A 20,892-nucleotide genomic window follows, 5' to 3' on the forward strand; every position below is an offset into this window, starting at 1 on the left:
ATTGGCAAAAGTCAGCCTGAACATGAACATACCTGGTTTCCCATGCAGTCATCTGCGTGACAGCGCAGGAAACAGGGGCTTTGATTGGCTTACCGCCGGTCACAATGCTGCAGGATCACTCTTCAGATATCAGCCTGATCCTGCAACTGTGACAGTAACCTGTGGTAAAACGCTTACCCCGGGTCACAGACGCCAGATGATCAGAGCGTGGGAAACTACTGATGCTCGGGGCCCCATTCAGGTTCTTGTTAGGGCTTGGGTGCCCAAAGACTAACCTTTTTTTGATGTTCGGGTTTAGTCGATGAACCCGAACATCAAAACGTTCGCTCATCTCTGGTCATAATCTAATCTTTCTTCTAATATATTTTAAGTAAAAAATCCCTACACTAATCTAACTGCTTCATTTTTTGTTTTACTGCTTCCTGTGTGATTACATTTGATTTGAGAATCCCAGTGCATGCTGGGATACCTAAATGAGTTGTCGTCAGGGGGCAGAGGCTACGGTCACTGCCACAGCCTCTGCCCCCACCCTGAGATGTCATAAGTGACATCTGTTTCAGAGCTAGGCTAGTTTCTGCTCTACTAAGCATGCAATGGTTGTCAATTCCAAAGGATGCTCAGTAGGATCTTGTCACTGTGCACTGTTATTCTCAGAAGAAAGCTAAAGTTAGACTAAAGTCTTTAAAAATGCTGTAAATATGCCATCTAGCATGTAGTAAATTTTGCACATTTTCAGACTGTCTAGTATAACATACAGTTGCATCTCACTGAATTAGAATATCATCAAAAAGTTAATTTATTTCAGTTCTTCAATACAAAAATTGAAACTCATCCTATCCTACTAATATTATAAATGCTAAAGTTTGTGAGTATGTATGTTTGTTACTCTTTCACGAAAAAACTACTGGACGGATTTGCATGAAACTTTACAGTAATATAGAATATACATCATAATAACTTATAGGCTACAATTTGTAATGATTTTATGTAATTTTGGTCATAATATAACGATACATGTCAATTAAGTCGGAAAAAAATCTGGCCTCTGAGAGCTCTCTTATACAGTTATATGAAAAAGTTTGGGCACCCCTATTAATCTTAAGCTTAATGTTTTATAAAAATTGGTGTGTTTGCAACAGCTATTTCAGTTTAATATATGTAATAACTGTTGGACACAGTAATGTTTCTGCCTTGAAATTAGGTTTATTGTACTAACAGAAAATGTGCAATCTTCATTCAAACAAAATTTGACAGGTGCATAAGTATGGGCACCTCACCAGAAAAGTGACATTAATATTTAGTAGATCCTCCTTTTGCAAAAATAACAGCCTCTAGTCGCTTCCTGTAGCTTTTAATGAGTTCCTGGATCCTGGATGAAGGTATTTTTGACCATTCCTCTTTACAAAACAATTCCAGTTCAGTTAAGTTTGATGGTCGCCGAGCATGGACAGCCCTCTTCAAATGATCCCACAGATGTTCAATGATATTCAGGTCTGGGGACTGGGATGGCCATTCCAGAACATTGTAATTGTTCCTCTGCATGAATGCCTGAGTAGATTTGGAGCGGTGTTTTGGATCATTGTCTTGCTGAAAGATCCATCCCCTGTGTAACTTCAACTTTATCACTGATTCTTGAACATTATTGTCAAGAATCTGCTGATACTGAGTGGAATCCATGCGTCCCTCAACTTTAACAAGATTCCCAGTGCCGGCATTGGCCACACAGCCCCAAAGCATGATGGAACCTCCACCAAATTTTACTGTGGGTAACAAGTGTTTTTCTTGGAATGCTGTGGTTTTTTGCCGCCATGCATAACGCCTTTTTGTATGACCAAACAACTCAATCTTGGATTCATCAGTCCACAGGACCTTCTTCCAAAAAGAAATTGGCTTCTCCAATTGTGCTTTTGCATACCTCAGCCGACTCTGTTTGTGGCATGCTTGCAGAAACGGCTTCTTTCGCATCACTCTCCCATACAGCTTCTCCCTGTGCAAAGTGCATTGTGTAGTTGACCGATGCACAGTGACACCATCTGCAGCAAGTCGATGCTGCAGCTCTCTGGAGGTGGTCTGAGGATTGTCCTTGACTGATCTCACCATTCTTCTTCTCTGCCTTTCTGATGTTTTTCTTGGCCTGCCACTTCTGGCCTTAACAAGAACTGTCCCTGTGTTCTTCCATTTCCTTACTATGTTCCTCACAGTGGAAACTGACAGGTTAAATCTCTGAGACAGCTTTTTGTATCCTTCCCCTGAACAACTATGTTGAATAATCTTTGTTTTCAGATCATTTGACAGTTGTTTTGAGGAGCCCATGATGCCACTCTTCAGAGGAGATTCAAACAGGAGAACAACTTGCAAGTGGCCACTTTAAGTAGCTTTTCTCATGATTGCATACACCTGGCTATGAAGTTCAAAGCTCAATGAGGTTACAAAATCAAAAAAGTGCTTTAGTAAGTCAGTAAAAAGTAGGTAGGAGTATTTAAAACAAGAAAATGATAAGGGTGCCCATACTTATGCACCTGTCAAATTTAGTTTGAATGCAGATTGCACATTTTCTGTTAGTACAATAAACCTCATTTCAAGGCAGAAACATTACTGTGTCCAACAGTTATTACATATATCAAACTGAAATAGCTGTTGCAAAAACACCAATTTTTATATAACATTAAGCTTAAGATTAATAGGGGTGCCCAAACTTTTTCATATAACTGTACACACTTACAGAGGTCATATTTAAATAGCTGATTTACAGCAGTCAGAAGAGATTGATAATACAATAATTTGCCCATAGTGGATCATTGTATAGTGAGGTCACAGTTGCCGCCTGTCCACAGTCAGAATACAGGGGTGATCATATACCGTGACCAGGTACAAGTGTGGCACAGGGGGTTCACACACGACCCCCAGGGACTGACATTTCCTAGAAACTTTGGCAGCTGTCAGTCATGAGCTCACCCTGATATATTACACTCTGGAAACAGCTGAAGGGAGAAGGATAATTTATGACATTTTCTCAGACAAAAAAAAACAAAAAAAAACCCCACAGAAAACAGCCCATATTTCAGGAACAGGTTACTAGGTAACTACACGTCCCACCACGGCCTGCCCGCGCCCACAGCCAGGGGGGAGTGTGAGGCTTCCTCCTGCAGGCTTCCCGGGGGCACCGGGCCATCATTGTCCTCACACAGAGAGTCCCCGCCGCCATTGTCCCTCCACATAACACCGTATAATAAATCATGCGCTCACCTGTGCCAGCTGCTGCAGCCGGGAAAGTTTCGAGCGCCTCACCTTGGCGGAGGGGAAGTGACTCACACACAGGGAGGGGCAGTAACCTGAGCGCGGCTCCATGGAGGATGCACACACTGCAGCCTGACAGCACCGGCAGCAGCGCTACACAAATGGCGTCCTCCCCTCCTGTGTGCAGCACAGCCCTGTGTGTGTGCAGCGCAGCATGTCACCCACAGCACCAGCAGGCTGCTCTCAGCTCCCACAGAGCACTGGGAATGGTTGCTATGGGTAACCGCGCCACAGCTGCTCCTCATAGACCAGTCATATACAACTGATATCGTCTGTACAGCGATCGTAATATAACTAATTAGATTGTTTTAGTATTTTGTTTGAACTTTACTAAGTACCTATTTTGCAATTAGTACTTATAAAAATGCTGCGAAAGCGTAAGTCTAACATTTCGCAAAGCTCTAATAAAGCCCGAGCTATGAAAATAATTAGACGTGATGAGACGTCTCAACAAGCCGAGCAACGAAGGCTTGAGCAGGCGGTGCGTTGTGCGGCACATAGAGCTGCAGAGACTCCAGAACAATCCCAAGCCCGACGTGAACGGAATGCGGAGTTTTTGGCATCTCAACGGGCTGCTGAAACTCAAGAACAGTCCCAAGCCCGACGTGAACAGCATGCGGAGTGTCTGGCGTCTCAACGGGCTGCTGAAACTCCAGAACAGTCCCAAGCTCGACGTCCACAGCAAGCGACTTACATGGCGTCCCAAAGAGCCACTGAAACTTATGAAATGGCCGAATCTCGCAGACGCACTGTTGCTGAAAGGGCAGCACAGCGACGTCAAACATTTGAAAGAAATACATGGATATTGTTTAATAAAGCTGCATTTGAGTATGACGAGACTCTTGATTATGAAACTCACAAGCTTATAAAAATAGAAGCAATGACCATAGATTGCAAAAAAAAAAGAGGAAAGAGGAAGCAGCAGGTATGTGTTGTTTGGGCGGGAAAGTAGCTCTTCCTTATATAGACGAGCCAGTTCAACCTTTAAAAGAGCTTTTCTCTAATGAAACTGATGAATCTCGCCTTTTTCTAAATAATATAAGAAAATACAACATGTGCTTTCATATGACGTCTTTTGGAGCAGATCAAATTGTCTCAATGCCAGGGTTTTGCCCGACCTTTACAATACAAGGACAAGTATACCACCGTATCGGTTCTTTAATTCCTACGTCCATTTCGCAACCACAATTTTTACAAGTTTATTTCATAGGTGACGAAGAAGAACAAATCAACAGGCGTGCTGAGTGCGTGCAAAGCGTAGATAGAAACATAGTCAAAAAATTACAACGAGTACTTCACGACCACATTTGGGTGCATGAATTTAAAACGGCTAGAGACAGAATGATCAATGACGATCATTTCAAAGTAGTGATTCACCCAGACCGTGTACCACATGGTCAACATGAGAGACGATTCAATGCCCCTACTACAAATGAAATAGCTGCTGTAATAGTTAGTAGCGAACAAACTATGTCTCGGCACATCGTTGTGCAGCCGCACGATGGCATGCTCACTAGGGTTCCCGATACACATAGATTCTATGACGCTCTCGAGTACCCAATAATTTTTTGGAAAGGACAAGAGGGGTACAGCATTGATATTCCTCAGATAAATCCAATTACCAAGCAAGCAATGCCAAGCAAAAAGGTGTCCTGCAAAGATTTTTATGCCTTTCACTTGATGGTCCGTCGCAGCGATTTTAATTTGATGCTTAAGTGTAGGCTCCTACTTCATCAGTTTCTGGTCGACATGTATGTAAAGATGGAAAGTGAGCGCTTAAGGTTCATTTCTTTAAATAAAAAAAAACTGCGCGCAGAAAATTATATTCACTTGCAAGATGCAATAAGAAATGATGCGGATTTGGATCCAAATAACTTAGGTCAGATGGTGATTCTCCCGTCATCATTTGTAAATAGCCCGAGATACCTACACGAATACACACAAGATGCGTTCACATACGTACGTAATTATGGGAGGCCTGATTTATTTATTACAATGACTTGCAACCCCGCTTGGCCAGAAATCACCAAAGAGCTTATGGCTGGTCAAAATTCAACGGACAGACATGACTTAACAGCTCGAGTATTTAGAATAAAAGTACAGAAGTTGGCAGCTCTACTTACAAAAGGTAACATATTTGGTGATATGCAAAGCTTCATGTACTCGATCGAGTGGCAAAAGCGAGGTTTGCCTCATGTGCACTTACTGCTGTGGTTAAAGGAAAAATTGCATCCGAACCAAATTGACGAAATCATATGTGCTGAGATACCAAACCAAGAAACCGATCAAAAGCTCTATGATACAGTGACAAAGAATATGATTCACGGGCCATGTGGTACATTCAATTCTTCATCGCCATGCATGAAGGAAGGAAAATGTACCAAAAAATATCCGAGGAAGCTTTTAAAAGATACTAAAACCAATGACAAAGGTTATCCTTTGTACAGGCGCAGAGCACCAGAGAATGGTGGACGCACGACGATTATAAAAACCCGTAGAGGAACACAGGAAATATTGGTGGACAATAGCTTGGTGGTCCCATATTCTCCACTCTTATCAAAATTTTTAATTCTCATTTAAATGCAGAGTTCTGTAATACGGTACAGGCGATAAAATATATTTGTAAATATATTAATAAGGGTAGCGACCAGGCTATTTTTAACATCCGCCAGCAAGGGAATGTTAACATTGACCCAAGAGATGAGGTGCAGACCTTTAGAACCGGCCGATATGTTAGTAGTAACGAAGCAGCGTGGCGGATCTTAGGTCTGCCTCTGCACGAGAGACACCCAACCGTCACTCATCTCGTGATTCATTTACCCAATGGCGAGAGGGTTTACTTTACGGAAAATAATTTTAGAGAGAGATTAGAAGCACCACCTAAAACTACACTAACTGCATTTTTCCTGTTGTGCCAAAGTGATACGTTTGCAAAAACATTACTTTATATTGACGTGCCTCGCTACTATACTTGGAATGTGGCACGGAAGCAATGGAAACGTCGTTTACAAGGAACACCTCTCGATGGCTGGCCAGGTGTGAAGGCAGGAGACGCTCTAGGTCACATTTACACGGTGCATGTTAGCAATTTTGAATGTTATTGCTTGCGTATGCTGCTGAATGTAATAAGGGGTCCAACCAACTTCTCGGATTTAAAAACATTTGAAGGTCAAGAACTTGCAACTTTTCGGCAGGTGTGTGAGAAGATGGGGTTGTTGGAAGATGATAACCACTGGGATACCACCTTAGAAGAGGCCGTGCTATGTCGCTCCCCGGCGCAAATAAGAGAGCTGTTTGCCATATTGATATGCACTTGCGGTTTATCCAATCCTCTACAACTCTGGCACAAGTATAAAACTGCGTTATCAGAGGATATCATGCACAGATTTGAAAGAATGGATCATGTTAACGATGATCTCTGTTTCAATGAGGCGTTGGGGCTTATCGAGGACAAAATATTAATAATTTCTGGAAAGAAATTGTCCGATTTTGGTCTACCCTCACCGCGGTCGAACGAGTTGATAAAAGAGCTAAGCTATGATACCAACCAGTTAGACGCTCACGTTTGCGAAACTGAGCCACGTTTGCTACCTGATCAAAGAGAGATTTATCACAAAATAGTAGGACGAGTTGAGAATGGTGAAGGCGGACTTTTTTTCCTTGATGCCCCGGGTGGTACAGGAAAAACTTTCTTGCTTAATTTGCTTTTAGCAAAAATTCGTAGCGGTCATAACGTTGCATTAGCTGTGGCTTCCTCTGGAATTGCTGCAACATTGCTAAGCGGTGGACGGACGGCACATTCAGTCTTTAAATTACCTCTTAATCTGGTGAACGAAGAAACCCCATCGTGTAATATCAGCAAGAGCAGCGCCCGTGGCCTCCTGTTGCAACAGTGCAAACTAATCATGTGGGATGAGTGCACAATGTCACACAAACGCGCCATCGAAGCTCTTGATCGTTGTCTACAAGACTTACACAGTAAACAAACAAAAATGGGTGGTGTGGTTGTTTTATTGGCTGGGGACTTTAGGCAAACTTTGCCTGTCATCGAGCGAGGCACTGCAGCAGACGAAATTAACGCATGTCTGAAATCCTCATATTTATGGACCAAAGTTGAAAAGCTGCACCTCACCACCAACATGCGTGTCCAGTTATTCAGTGATCTAGAATCGGGCGCGTACGCTGAGAAACTGCTCGAGATCGGTGAAGGTCGAATCGAAACTGACGAAGAAGGTATGGTTCTATTCACTAACCAATTTTGTCATGTTGTGGATTCGGAAGACGCACTTATTGCTCAAGTTTTTCCAAATTTGCAACAAAACATCCACGATGAAAATTGGCTATGTGAAAGAACTATACTAGCACCAAGAAATGAAACAGTTGCGAAAATCAATAAAATTATCTTGGACCAAGTAACCAGCGATGCAACAACCTACAACTCCATCGACACAGTCATGTCATCTGAAGACTGTATGAGCTACCCCGTGGAGTTTCTTATCTCTTTGGAGCTATCCGGGGTCCCATCTCATAAGCTCGAATTAAAGGTCGGTATACCCGTTTTGTTAATGCGCAACTTGGACGCCCCGAGATTATGTAATGGCACAAGATTGCGAGTCACTGAACTAGGCAGGCACATTGTAAAGGCCACAATTTTAACTGGAGAAGCTAAGGGTGAAAATATTCTTATACCACGCATCCCAATAATACCCAATAACTTACCCTTTAATTTCAAGCGTTTGCAGTACCCACTTAAAGTTGCATTTTCAATGACCATCAATAAATCGCAAGGGCAAACTTAGAAGGTAGCGGGGATACATTTAGGCACGCCCTGTTTTTCCCACGGTCAGCTATACGTAGCTTGCTCACGTGTTTCTAAATCACAAAATCTACATATTTTCGCTGAACGAAAGAAATCAAATAACATAGTTTACAGGAGTATATTGCAGTAAAAACACATAGATAAATTACCTGCAGATGTCCATTATTCCAATTACATACTAATTCTTTACTAACACGAACAATATTAAACGCAAGTAACTTCAGTCCTTCCTGTTTATTAATCAGTGTTTAGTAATCCGTTTGTGATGAAATTTGATATGGATAATTTCAAGCCTGGGGAAGGACATAGGGCTACTTTTTATAAACACACCATACAGGCGAAGATTATATAAAACTGTAAACCTGATTGACTGACACACCTAGCGGTCAACGCACAGCCGAAACCACTGAACTTAGCATCTTGAAATTTGCAGATAGGTTCTATTATACCTTAAATGAGCACTAAGAAAGGAATTTTCATAATTCCACCCTCAAGAGTTTCCCTCTTCATATTATAGGGGTTCAAAGATTGTATGGAATCCGTCAGTTTTGAAGTTAGACATCTGAAATTTTGGATGTACGAGTAACTAAATAAGATTATTTTTTTTTTACTATTAAGATTATTTTTTTTTACTATTAAGATTATTTTTTTTTACTATTAAAATGATCTGTCACGAAACTTAATGTGGCAGACCAAATTCCACGTGAGCAAAGCCGCGGGTAAAAGATAGTATATTATATAGAGTCATTACAAACAGAGTGATCTATTTGTTTATTTCTGTTAATGTTGATGAGTATCAGCCGATTAAAACACAAAAGTCATTATCTCAGTAAATTAAAATAATTAACAAAAAACACCTGCAAGGCTTCTTAAGAGTTTAAAAAGGTCCCTTAGTCTGTTTCAGTAGGCTCCACAATCATGGGGAAGACTGCTGACTTGACAGATGTCCAGAATGCAGTCATTGACACACTCCACAAGGTCCCAGAGTTCCAATTTTCATTTGGAAATCAAGGTCCCAGAGTCTGGAGGAAGAGTGGAGAGGCCCACAATCCAAGTTGCTTGAGGTCTAGTGTGAAATTTCCACAATCAGTGATGGTTTGGGGAGCCATGTCATCTACTGGTGTAGGTCCACTGTGTTTTATCAAGACCAAAGTCAGCGCAGCCGTTTACCAAGAAATTTTAGAGCACTTCATACTTCCCTCTGCTGACAAGCTTTTTGGAGATGTAAATTTCATTCTCCAGCAGGACTTGGCACCTGTCTACACTGTCAAAAGTACCAATACCTGGTTTAAAAACAACATCATCACTGTGCTTGATTGGCGAGCAAACTTGCCTGACCTTAACCCCAAAGAGAATCTATGGGGTATTGTCAAGAGGAAGATGAAAGACACCAGACCAAACAATGCAGACGAGCTGAAGGCTGCTATCAAAGTAACTTGGGCTTCCATAACAGCTCAGCAGTGCCACAGGCTGATCGCCTCCATTCCACGCCGCATTGATGCAGTAATTGATGCAAAAGGAGCCCCGACCAAGTATTGAGTGCATTCACTGAACATACATTTCAGTAGACCAACATTTCGGATTTTAAAACATTTTTCAAGCTGGTGTTATAAAGTATTCTAATTTACTAAGATAATGACTTTAGTGTTTTCAATGGCTTTAAGCCATAATCATCAACATTAGAAATAAACACTTGAAATAGATCACTCTGTTTGTAATGACTCTATATAATATATGAGTTTCACATTTTGCATTGAAGAACTGAAAGAAATTTACTTTTTGATGATATTCTAATTTAATGAGATGCACCTGGATAATATTACTCCATTTATAAATTAGGAAAACCCCTTAATGACAGCCAATATGCCTTAAAACTGACCTGTAATATAAGATACTAACATCCTCTGATGAGTGACAATCCAGCAGCTGTCAGCTGTACACTATAGCTGACAACTTGCTTCATCAGCCACGATCGGTGCTGGCACCGACCATGTCCATTTAACCCCTTAAATGCTGCTGTCAATAGTGACTGCAGCATCTAGATCTAGTATGGAGGCTCCCTCTTTAACGCCATCGGCACCCTGAGATCTTGATTGTGTGGTCCTGATATTTGCCATGGAAATTCATAACCAAATAACGGCCTTAAAGTGTTTCAGCTATAGTGGCCTGTTCAGAAGTTAGAAACAATTAGGTGGTGAAAATAAATTTTTTCATTCCTGTCATGTCACTTTGCATTAATTCCTGAACAGCACCTGAAGGATTAATAAATGATCTGAAAGCCATTTTGAATATGTTGAGGGGCGCTGTTTTTAAAAAGGTATCACTTTTGGAGATTTCCAATATATAGGACCCCCAAAATTATTTCAAAACTGGATAACTCCCTAAAAACATACGTTTTGTAAATTTCCTTGAAAAAATGAAAAATTACTGCCACATTTTTATACCTTCTAAAATGTTAACAAAATAAAACAACATGTTACAAATGGTGCTGATGTAAAGCAGACATGAGGGAAATGTTATTTATTACTGTTTTTGTGTGGTATGATTAGCTGGATTAAAGGGTTAATCATTCAAAATTTGAAAATTGAAATTTTTTTCGAAATTTTTGTCACATTTCTGATATTTTTTAAGATAAACGCAAAACATATCATCCTAAATTTACCACTATCATAAAGTATAATGTGTCAAGAAGAAACTGTCTGAAAATCAATGGGACATGTTGAATCATTAGTTATTACTACATAAAATTACACATGTCAAATTTAAAAAATTAGACCTGGTCATTAATGGGTTAATAAGCTTGTATCAGAGTGATTATTAAAAAAAACTTCACAGCTGTTTTTGTTGTTGTGTGCAAATGTACAACAGCCAAGCAGAAAAAAAGCCAACCTTATTACCATCAACCCATCACACTGCAGCTTTCATGTTTTTGAAGAAGTTTCAGAGAGGTTATCTATGTTTAGAGTGGTTGACATGTGAAATGTTGCAGAGTTAAAAAAGAGTGGCAGTGAAAAAATCTACAGGTGAGAAGGAACTCATATGATAACAATTAGTTTATGAAAAATCTTTAAAACAATGAATTTAGTGCATCTCCTCTGTGGTGGCTTGCACCTCCATGTGCCACACAAGAAATGCCAATTAAGTCGGGGACTGGAGTAGCATTTCTGGTGTACAAAGAGACTACATTTTTGATAAATTTGAGAGGTGAATGTACTTTCTACAGGGTGATTCACTTGCTGCGTTACCCGGAAAAATTGTTCTAAAAGTGATGATCTATCATACTGAAATTTGGACTGTACATACATTGGTTCATGAAAAATTTATTTTTTAAAGCAGGTGTTAACAATATCCACCATTCACATCCAAGCACATCTTCACGCACCATTCGATATCGTTAAATGTATTCCGCATATCTGCACGCGCCGTTCCATATTATTGCATGTATTCCACAGGATATCTGAGATCATAGTCTGAATTCCTCACTGTATGTTCCCTCGGAGTGTGTGTAATATTTGCAGCTTGTTACTGTACAAGTGGCCTTTGGATTATTGAATATAATTTGAGTTATTAAATTATTTCCTCATAAATTTTCATATGTCCTTAATCATGTCTATCCAGTAATGTTTCTGTAGGTTCCAGCTTATTCACCTATGACAAAATACACAGTTTGGACCTCCAAACTTCTTTAGAAACTCACTTTGGCAACTTTTTAAGGACTCAGTTTTAAAATAAGTTTTCACAAAGAAAACATGCTCCTCCAAACTGTATCTACAGTATACATTGTTAACAAATGAAGAAGGAATTTGAGAGGAGTGAAATGCAAGAGCAACACATAAACTACCAATGTGCAAAAAGGTGTGCAGCAAGTCTATCTCATAGTGGAGATGACCGGTGGAGCGGCAACTTGGCGAGACCACTTGGCGCGAGGAGGCTTCTCGTCGCTGTCGCTGAGGTTCATTGCACTCTCACTTCTCATGAACCAAATTTCAGTACGGTAAACCATCTCTTTTAGAAGTTACTGCAATTTTTCTGGGTAGAGTAGCAAGTGAATCACCCTGTATTTAACAGTTCAGTACATAAGTAAAAAAAAATAATGGAAATATTGTTTGAGCTTTAGCTGCACATTCCACACTGTGCTATTTCTCCCATAGAAATAACAGACACCACAGTAGAACCCAACAAACCTTATAATAAGCCAAATAGGACCACATGGACATGGTTCTTTCTCTGCCTCATGGTTTTTGTTTTGACATATAGTCATGGCCGAAAGTGTTGGCACACTTGAAATTGTTCCAGAAAATGAAGTATTTATGCAAGAAAATTATTGAAATTACACATGTTTTGTTATACATATGTTTTTTCCTTTGTGTTTATGGGAACAACACAAAAAATACAGAAAAAAAGACAAATTGGACATAATTTTACACAAAACCCCAAAAGTGGGTGGAACAATATTATTGGCACCTTTCCAATGCTTGTTCAGCCTCACATGTGTTAAGTGAACACACCTGAAACCAGATAAAAAGGGGAGAAGTTGACTCAATCTTTGTATTGTGTGTCTGTGTGTACCACACTAAGCATGGAGAACAGAAAGAGAAGAGAACTGTCTTAGGACAGACAATTTTGGTTCTCAAGTCCGCAGACAGTTCTCTTCTCCTCTTTCTGTTCTCCATGCTTAGTGTGAAACACACAGACACACAATGCAAAGATTGAGTCAACTTTCCTTTTTACTGGTTTCAGGTGTGATTTTCATATTGATGTTATTTATTAGAAAACAGTAAAAGATTTACATTTATTTAGTCAAGAGTAGAGATGAGCGTTGTTCTACTCGAACTGTTCGCCAATCTCAAATTCGAGCTGTTTTGGGCGGTGTTCGAGCCGTTCGGCGAACACGAACAATTTGATAAAAATTCGGCTGTTCGAGGTTATGTTCGATAACTGTTCGTGCACCAAAATCATAACTGGATTTTTTCTCAGTAATGATGAAAATTAATGTTAATACGCAGTTTGAGTGTACAGCGGGGTGGGGGGAGGGGCAGGGGATGGATCTCTGCAGGAACAATGAAGATCTCCATTTTTTTTTCTCTTTCCCGCATTTGCAGTGGGGAGGTGCAATCTGTCAGCCTATCAGCAGCGCACACACGGAGCGAAGTGCTTAATTTCACACAAGCAAGGGCATGTGTCATTGGCAGTGTATGTCACATGTCCTTGCCCTATAAGACCAAGCCATTTTCCCCGTCGCCACCATTTTCTCACTGCTGCAGCTGCGTGTTAGACGGCACCGCTGTTGCTGTGTGCGCTATACCTTGTTAATTTCAAGCCAATTTTCGCACAAATATACAGATAGCTTGGGAGTAGGGAATAGTTGTGATTGCAGTCCTTTTAAGGACTAGGTTGCAGCATTTCCTACGACTTTTATCAGGGAGGTCTGTGCTCTTAAATAGATAGGTTGTGGGAGTAAAGACTAATTGTAATTGGAGTCCTTTTCAGGACTAGGTTACATCAGTTCCTATCAGTTTTTGCCAGGCAGGTCTGTGCCAGTGCTGTGCAAGTTTTTTTCACAGCATTTGGCTGAATCTAGCAAAGCTAATCCTTTTTGGCCTATTGCAGAGTGTGTTAGTCAGTAGAGTAGCCTATCTGTGTTGCAAGATATACCACCTGTGTATAGAATACCAATTTTTTTACTGCACCTAGTGAAGTAAAATCTTTTGGGCATAGCATCATTCTATTAGTCCATCTATACTGACCTCCATCAGGTTGCAAATTAAAACTAATTTTTATCTGCATCTACAGTACCTCTGAAAAAATATTTGGGCTTCTAGCTGTGTGTGGGACTTGCTTTATTAGTCCATCTATACTGACCTCCATCAGGTTGCAAACTGAATATATTTTTTTCTGCATCTACCTCTGAAAAAATATTGTGCTTCTAGCTGTGTGTGGGTCTTGTTCTATTAATCCATCTATACTGACCTCCATCAGGTTGCAAACTGAATATAATTTTTTTCTGCATCTAGCTCTGAAAAAATATTTGGCCTTCTAGCAGTGTGTCGGACTTTCTCTATTAGTCCATCTATACTGACCTCCATCAGGTTGCAAATTAAAACTAATTTTTATCTGCATCTACAGTACCTCTGAAAAAATATTTGGGCTTCTAGCTGTGTGTGGGACTTGTTGTATTAGTCCATCTATACTGACCTCCATCAGGTTGCAAATTAAAACTAATTTTTATCTGCATCTACAGTACCTCTGAAAAAATATTTGGGCTTCTAGCAGTGTGTGGGACTTGTTGTATTAGTCCATCTATACAGACCTCCATCAGGTTGCAAACTGAATATATTTTTTTCTGCATCTACCTCTGAAAAAATATTTGGGCTTCTAGCTGTGTGTGGGACTTGTTGTATTAGTCCATCTATACTGACCTCCATCAGGTTGCAAACTGAATATATTTTTTTCTGCATCTACCTCTGAAAAAATATTGGGCTTCTAGCTGTGTGTGGGACTTGTTGTATTAGTCCATCTATACTGACCTCCATCAGGTTGCAAACTGAATATATTTTTTTCTGCATCTACCTCTGAAAAAATATTGGGCTTCTAGCTGTGTGTGGGTCTTGTTCTATTAATCCATCTATACTGACCTCCATCAGGTTGCAAACTGAATATAATTTTTTTCTGCATCTAGCTCTGAAAAAATATTTGGCCTTCTAGCAGTGTGCCGGACTTTCTCTATTAGTCCATCTATACTGACCTCCATCAGGTTGCAAATTAAAACTAATTTTTATCTGCATCTACAGTACCTCTGAAAAAATATTTGGGCTTCTAGCTGTGTGTGGGACTTGTTGTATTAGTCCTTCTATACTGACCTCCATCAGGTTGCAAATTAAAACTAATTTTTATCTGCATCTACAGTACCTCTGAAAAAATATTTGGGCTTCTAGCTGTGTGTGGGACTTGTTGTATTAGTCCATCTATACTGACCTCCATCAGGTTGCAAACTGAATATATTTTTTTCTGCATCTACCTCTGAAATAATATTTGGGCTTCTAGCTGTGTGTGGGACTTGTTGTATTAGTCCATCTATACTGACCTCCATCAGGTTGCAAACTGAATATATTTTTTTCTGCATCTACCTCTGAAAAAATATTGGGCTTCTAGCTGTGTGTGGGACTTGTTGTATTAGTCCATCTATACTGACCTCCATCAGGTTGCAAACTGAATATATTTTTTTCTGCATCTACCTCTGAAAAAATATTGGGCTTCTAACTGTGTGTGGGTCTTGTTCTATTAATCCATCTATACTGACCTCCATCAGGTTGCAAACTGAATATAATTTTTTTCTGCATCTAGCTCTGAAAAAATATTTGGCCTTCTAGCAGTGTGTCGGACTTTCTCTATTAGTCCATCTATACTGACCTCCATCAGGTTGCAAATTAAAACTAATTTTTATCTGCATCTACAGTACCTCTGAAAAAATATTTGGGCTTCTAGCTGTGTGTGGGACTTGTTGTATTAGTCCATCTATACTGACCTCCTTCAGGTTGCAAACTGAATATATTTTTTTCTGCATCTACCTCTGAAAAAATATTTGGGCTTCTAGCTGTGTGGGACTTGTTGTATTAGTCCATCTATACTGACCTCCATCAGGTTGCAAACTGAATATATTTTTTTCTGCATCTACCTCTGAAAAAATATTGGGCTTCTAGCTGTGTGTGGGTCTTGTTCTATTAATCCATCTATACTGACCTCCATCAGGTTGCAAACTGAATATAATTTTTTTCTGCATCTAGCTCTGAAAAAATATTTTGCCTTCTAGCAGTGTGTCGGACTTTCTCTATTAGTCCATCTATACTGACCTCAATCAGGTTGCAAATTAAAACTAATTTTTATCTGCATCTACAGTACCTCTGAAAAAATATTTGGGCTTCTAGCTGTGTGTGGGACTTGTTGTATTAGTCCATCTATACTGACCTCCATCAGGTTGCAAATTAAAAATAATTTTTATCTGCATCTACAGTACCTCTGAAAAAATATTTGGGCTTCTAGCTGTGTGTGGGACTTGTTGTATTAGTCCATCTATACTGACCTCCATCAGGTTGCAAACTGAATATATTTTTTTCTGCATCTACCTCTGAAAAAATATTTGGGCTTCTAGCTGTGTGTGGGACTTGTTGTATTAGTCCATCTATACTGACCTCCATCAGGTTGCAAACTCAATATATTTTTTTCTGCATCTACCTCTAAAAAAATATTGGGCTTCTAGCTGTGTGTGGGACTTGTTGTATTAGTCCATCTATACTGACCTCCATCAGGTTGCAAACTGAATATATTTTTTTCTGCATCTACCTCTGAAAAAATATTGGGCTTCTAGCTGTGTGTGGGACTTGTTGTATTAGTCCATCTATACTGACCTCCATCAGGTTGCAAACTAAATATATTTTTTTCTGCAGCTAACCCAGCCAATAGTTTTGGCTTAATACCACAGTTTGGCCACTCAGCTCTGCTCGGTTACCATCCATTGTTTTTTTGTGCAAACAACTCCAGAGTTGTGAATTAGTTAACCACCAAAATGAGTGGAAAAAGGCCTGCTGCTGGTGGAAAGGGGAATAGGCGTGTTGGGAATGGGAATAAAGGTTGTGTCCGTGGGGTAGGTGTTAAAGCAACAGTAACATCTGCAGAAGAAAGACCATCTTCCAGCCAAACTAAAATGTCTACTTCTTTTAGCGGACAATGTGATAAGATCCCTTTCTTACGGCCACGCCAATCGCTACAAATTCCAGATGAGGCACAAAAACAGCAGGTGCTTCAACGGATATCAAGTGCTCCTTTAAGTGGGCTCTCCTCCACATCAACTTCAACATCACAAATACTCCAGTCCTCAAAGGTGTCACCCAAATCGCACTTGCTTCCTCACAGCTCCCAAATCTCCAGCTGCCCGTCTGAGTATGAGGTAGAACAGATGGTTGAGTCTGCAGAGCTGTTTACTCATACTATAGCCTGGGAATCAGAGGTCGACTCCAGCGCTTCTGTGAATCCAGACGAGGAAATGATCTGCACTGATGCCCAGAATCTTTATGAGTCGGATCCAGGACCAGACGCAGAAGGTTCTGACCATAATGTAGACCCTCATTCCCAAACTGTAACTCCTGTTGGTGGAGACAATGAGGAAGACGATGATAAGACTCAAATACCTGATTGGAGCGACAACTTTAGTTTTTTGTCAGGGCAGGAACAGGTTGGCTCTGAGGACGACGGGTGTGATAACACACAGGGTGATGATGATGAGGTTGGAGATCCCACTTACTGTCAACCCACAGTCAGCCAAGAGATGAGGTCAGCAGAGGAGGTGGAGGAAGATGCTAGTGACGACGAGGTCAGGTTGCGCCTTCCTGGACAGAGACGTAGTACTGGAAGCACGTCAACAACTGCATCCTCAAACACAACTCTGCCTCTCACCACAAGTCGTGGTGGCTCTTCAGGTCGCATGGGTGCTAAGCCTTGCATAGCCTGGGCATTTTTTCAGATCGATAAAGATGACCCAACTCGTGTTATCTGTAACATTTGTCAGCAAAAGCTAAGTAGAGGCCAAAAAATACATAGTTTGAATACTTCATGCATGAACCGGCACATGGACATGAAGCATAAGTTGCAGTGGGAAGCTCAGTGTGCTACAATGCGGCCTAGCCGGCCGGGCCAACCACCGTCTGCCATATCTTGTGCATCCGCGGCCTCTTCATCCTCTGTGACTGGGGGGACAGCAGTCACACCTGTTTTGGGGCGCAGACCTGCCACCTCTTTACCCGCAACAGCCAGCGTGATTGGCTGGTCATCATTTTCTTTGGAGGTGGTAACACCAGCTGGTCTTGAGCGCTGTCCGACATCGATAGCACCACCTTTGGATCAAGGCAACCTAACATGTCCGCCTGCATCTTCCTCACAGACCGGCAGTTTGCCGGGGACACCCTTATCAACCCCGTCTAAGCACAATAGCCAGCCCTCGGTCCCTCAGATGTGGACAAGTAAAAGACCATTTCCTCCTAGCCATGAGAAAGCTAAGAGGTTGAATTTCACCATCTGCAAGCTCTTGGCTACAGAAATGCTGCCTTTCCGCCTGGTGGACACAGAGGATTTTCGAGACCTTATGTCCGTCGCAGTGCCCCATTACCAGATGCCCAGTCGGCACTACTTCTCAAAGAAAGGTGTGCCTGCGCTCCACCAGCATGTCGCACACAACATCACCGCTTCTTTGAGAAACTCTGTGTGTGACAGGGTGCATTTCACCACAGACACTTGGACGAGTAGGCATGGACAGGAGCGTTACATGTCGCTGACTGGGCACTGGGTAACTATGGTGACAGCAGGACAAGGGGCTGCTGTCCAAGTCTTGCCGTCCCCACGAGTTGTGCGTCAATCCTCTTTATGTCAAAGTTCCTCCACTGCTTCTGCCTCCTCAACCTCCTCTCTTCCACCTGCACCCAAAGCCTGTCTGGTCATGCCACAAGCTTTCTAACTGCGCAGAAGGGATCCTGCACACCTCCTTACTATGCTGGCAGTAGGGCTCAACGTCATCAGGCGGTTTTTACATTGAAATGTCTGGGAAATGTGAGTCACACAGCTGAGGAGTTGTGGTCAGCTCTGGAGAACCAATTTCATGAATGGTTGTCTCCACTGGACCTGAAATCAGGGAAGGCCGTGTGCGACAATGCTGCAAACCTGGGTGCGGCCCTTCGCCGGGGCAATGTCACACACGTGCCTTGTATGGCTCACGTGTTGAACCTGGTTGTCCAGTAATTTTTAGCCCACTATCCCAGACTAGATAGCCTTCTGCAGAGGGCACGGTCGCTGTGTGCTCACTTCCGCCGTTCGCATCCCGCAGCTCAGCGACTTACATCTCTACAGAAGTCGTTGGGCCTGCCACTTCACCGGCTAAAATGCGATGTGCCTACCCGGTGGAATTCAACTCTGCACATGTTGCAGCGACTGTGGCAGCACCGACAAGCCCTGGTGCAATACGTTCTGACGTATAGCCTGGGCCAACGAGATTCAGAGGTGGGGCAAATCACGCTGGAGGAGTGGTCTCAGATCAGGGACCTATGCACCCTTCTGCACAGTTTTGAAATGGCGACGAAGATGTTTAGTGCTGACGATGCCATTATCAGCATGACTATTCCGGTGATTTACATGCTGGAGCACATGTTAAACAGAATTCGGAGTCAGGTGGTGGCACAAGAGGAGGTGGAGGAAGTAGAGGAGGAGGAGTTGTATGCGGAAGGGCTAACATCTGCAAGGTCCAGATTGTCGGCAGCACCAAGGCGGCAGACATGTGAGGGTGGCGGAGATGGTTTTACCAGGGCGCATGGTAGCAGCCAAACTAGTGAGGAAGGTGCAGGAGCCCAGGAAGAAGTGGAGGACGAACTGATGGAAGACTCATCAGATGAGGGAGACCTTGATCACATTTCTGTTGTGCGAGGTTGGGGGGAGAGGACAGAGGAAGGAAGCATGATTGTTACCTCGCCACCAACACAACAGGGAATTGGTGCTCCTGGATGCGCAACACACATGAGTGCCTTCTTGCTGCACTACCTGCAACATGACCCTCGAATTGTGAGAATTAGAAATAATCCTGACTACTGGGTTTCCACACTGTTAGATCCCCGGTACAAAAGTAAATTTGCAGAAATTATTCCTGCCATAGAAAGGGATGCACGCATGCAGGAGTATCAGCAGAGACTGTTGCAGAATCTTACATGTCGTTTTCCACAAAATACCAGTGGTGCACGTAGTGAATCTCACAGTTCCAACTTGCCAACCGTGGGACCGTCAAGTGTTCAGCACTCAAACTGTAACAGAAACACAGTATCTGCTGGTAACATCAATTTTGCGGAATCATTTCACCACTTTTTTAGCCCATCCTTTGCAAGGCCACAGGAGACAAGAAGTCTGACACATAGTCAACGCCTAGAGACGATGGCACAGGAGTATCTCCAAGTAAACATTGAAGCCACGACTGTGTCACTGGACCCTTGCTCTTTTTGGGCTTCCAATCTGGATAAATGGCCGGAGCTAGCCACTTACGCCTTGGAGATCTTGTCATGCCCCGCAGCCAGCGTTCTGTCTGAACGTGTGTTCAGCGCTGCTGGTGGTGTGCTGACAGATAAGCGCACGCGGCTCTCCACTGATAATGTAGACAGACTCACGTTCATAAAGATGAACAAATCATGGATCCGAAACGACTTTTCTACCCCTGTGTCATCCTGGGGAGAGTAAAAGCTTGATGATTGGTTAAAATCACCCTACCAACCGTTTTAAGCTTTCAAATTACTAATCATGTTTATCTGTATCTTGACTGGAAAATAATTTGGGCTTTGTAGCAGTGTGCAGCACTGATCCTATTAGGCCATCTATACTAAAGCTTCACCAGATTTAAAATTAAAAATAATTTTTAGCTGCATCTAGCCCGGAAAATAATTTTGGGGCTCCGAGATGCGCAAGACACATAAGTGCCTTCTTGCTGCACTACCTGCAGCATGACCCTCATATTGTCAGAATTCGAAGTAATCATGACTACTGGGTTGCCACACTCTTAGATCCCCCAAACTTTTCGATCAACCTTTTCATTTTAATAAAGACCAAAAAAATGGTCATTTTTGAAATTATAAGCATTATCAGGTTGTTAGAAACTGAAATCAAACAGTTTTCAACTCAAAACTTTATTCTAGGTGATGTTACATTTTCACATAGGACCCCTTGTTCGAAAGGAGCTTCTGAACTCTCTCGTCCAT

Source organism: Phyllobates terribilis, unplaced genomic scaffold, assembly GCF_046119375.1.
Source record: "Phyllobates terribilis strain yellow unplaced genomic scaffold, ASM4611937v1 Scaffold_1__5_contigs__length_1240528914, whole genome shotgun sequence".
Lineage (NCBI taxonomy): Eukaryota > Metazoa > Chordata > Amphibia > Anura > Dendrobatidae > Phyllobates > Phyllobates terribilis.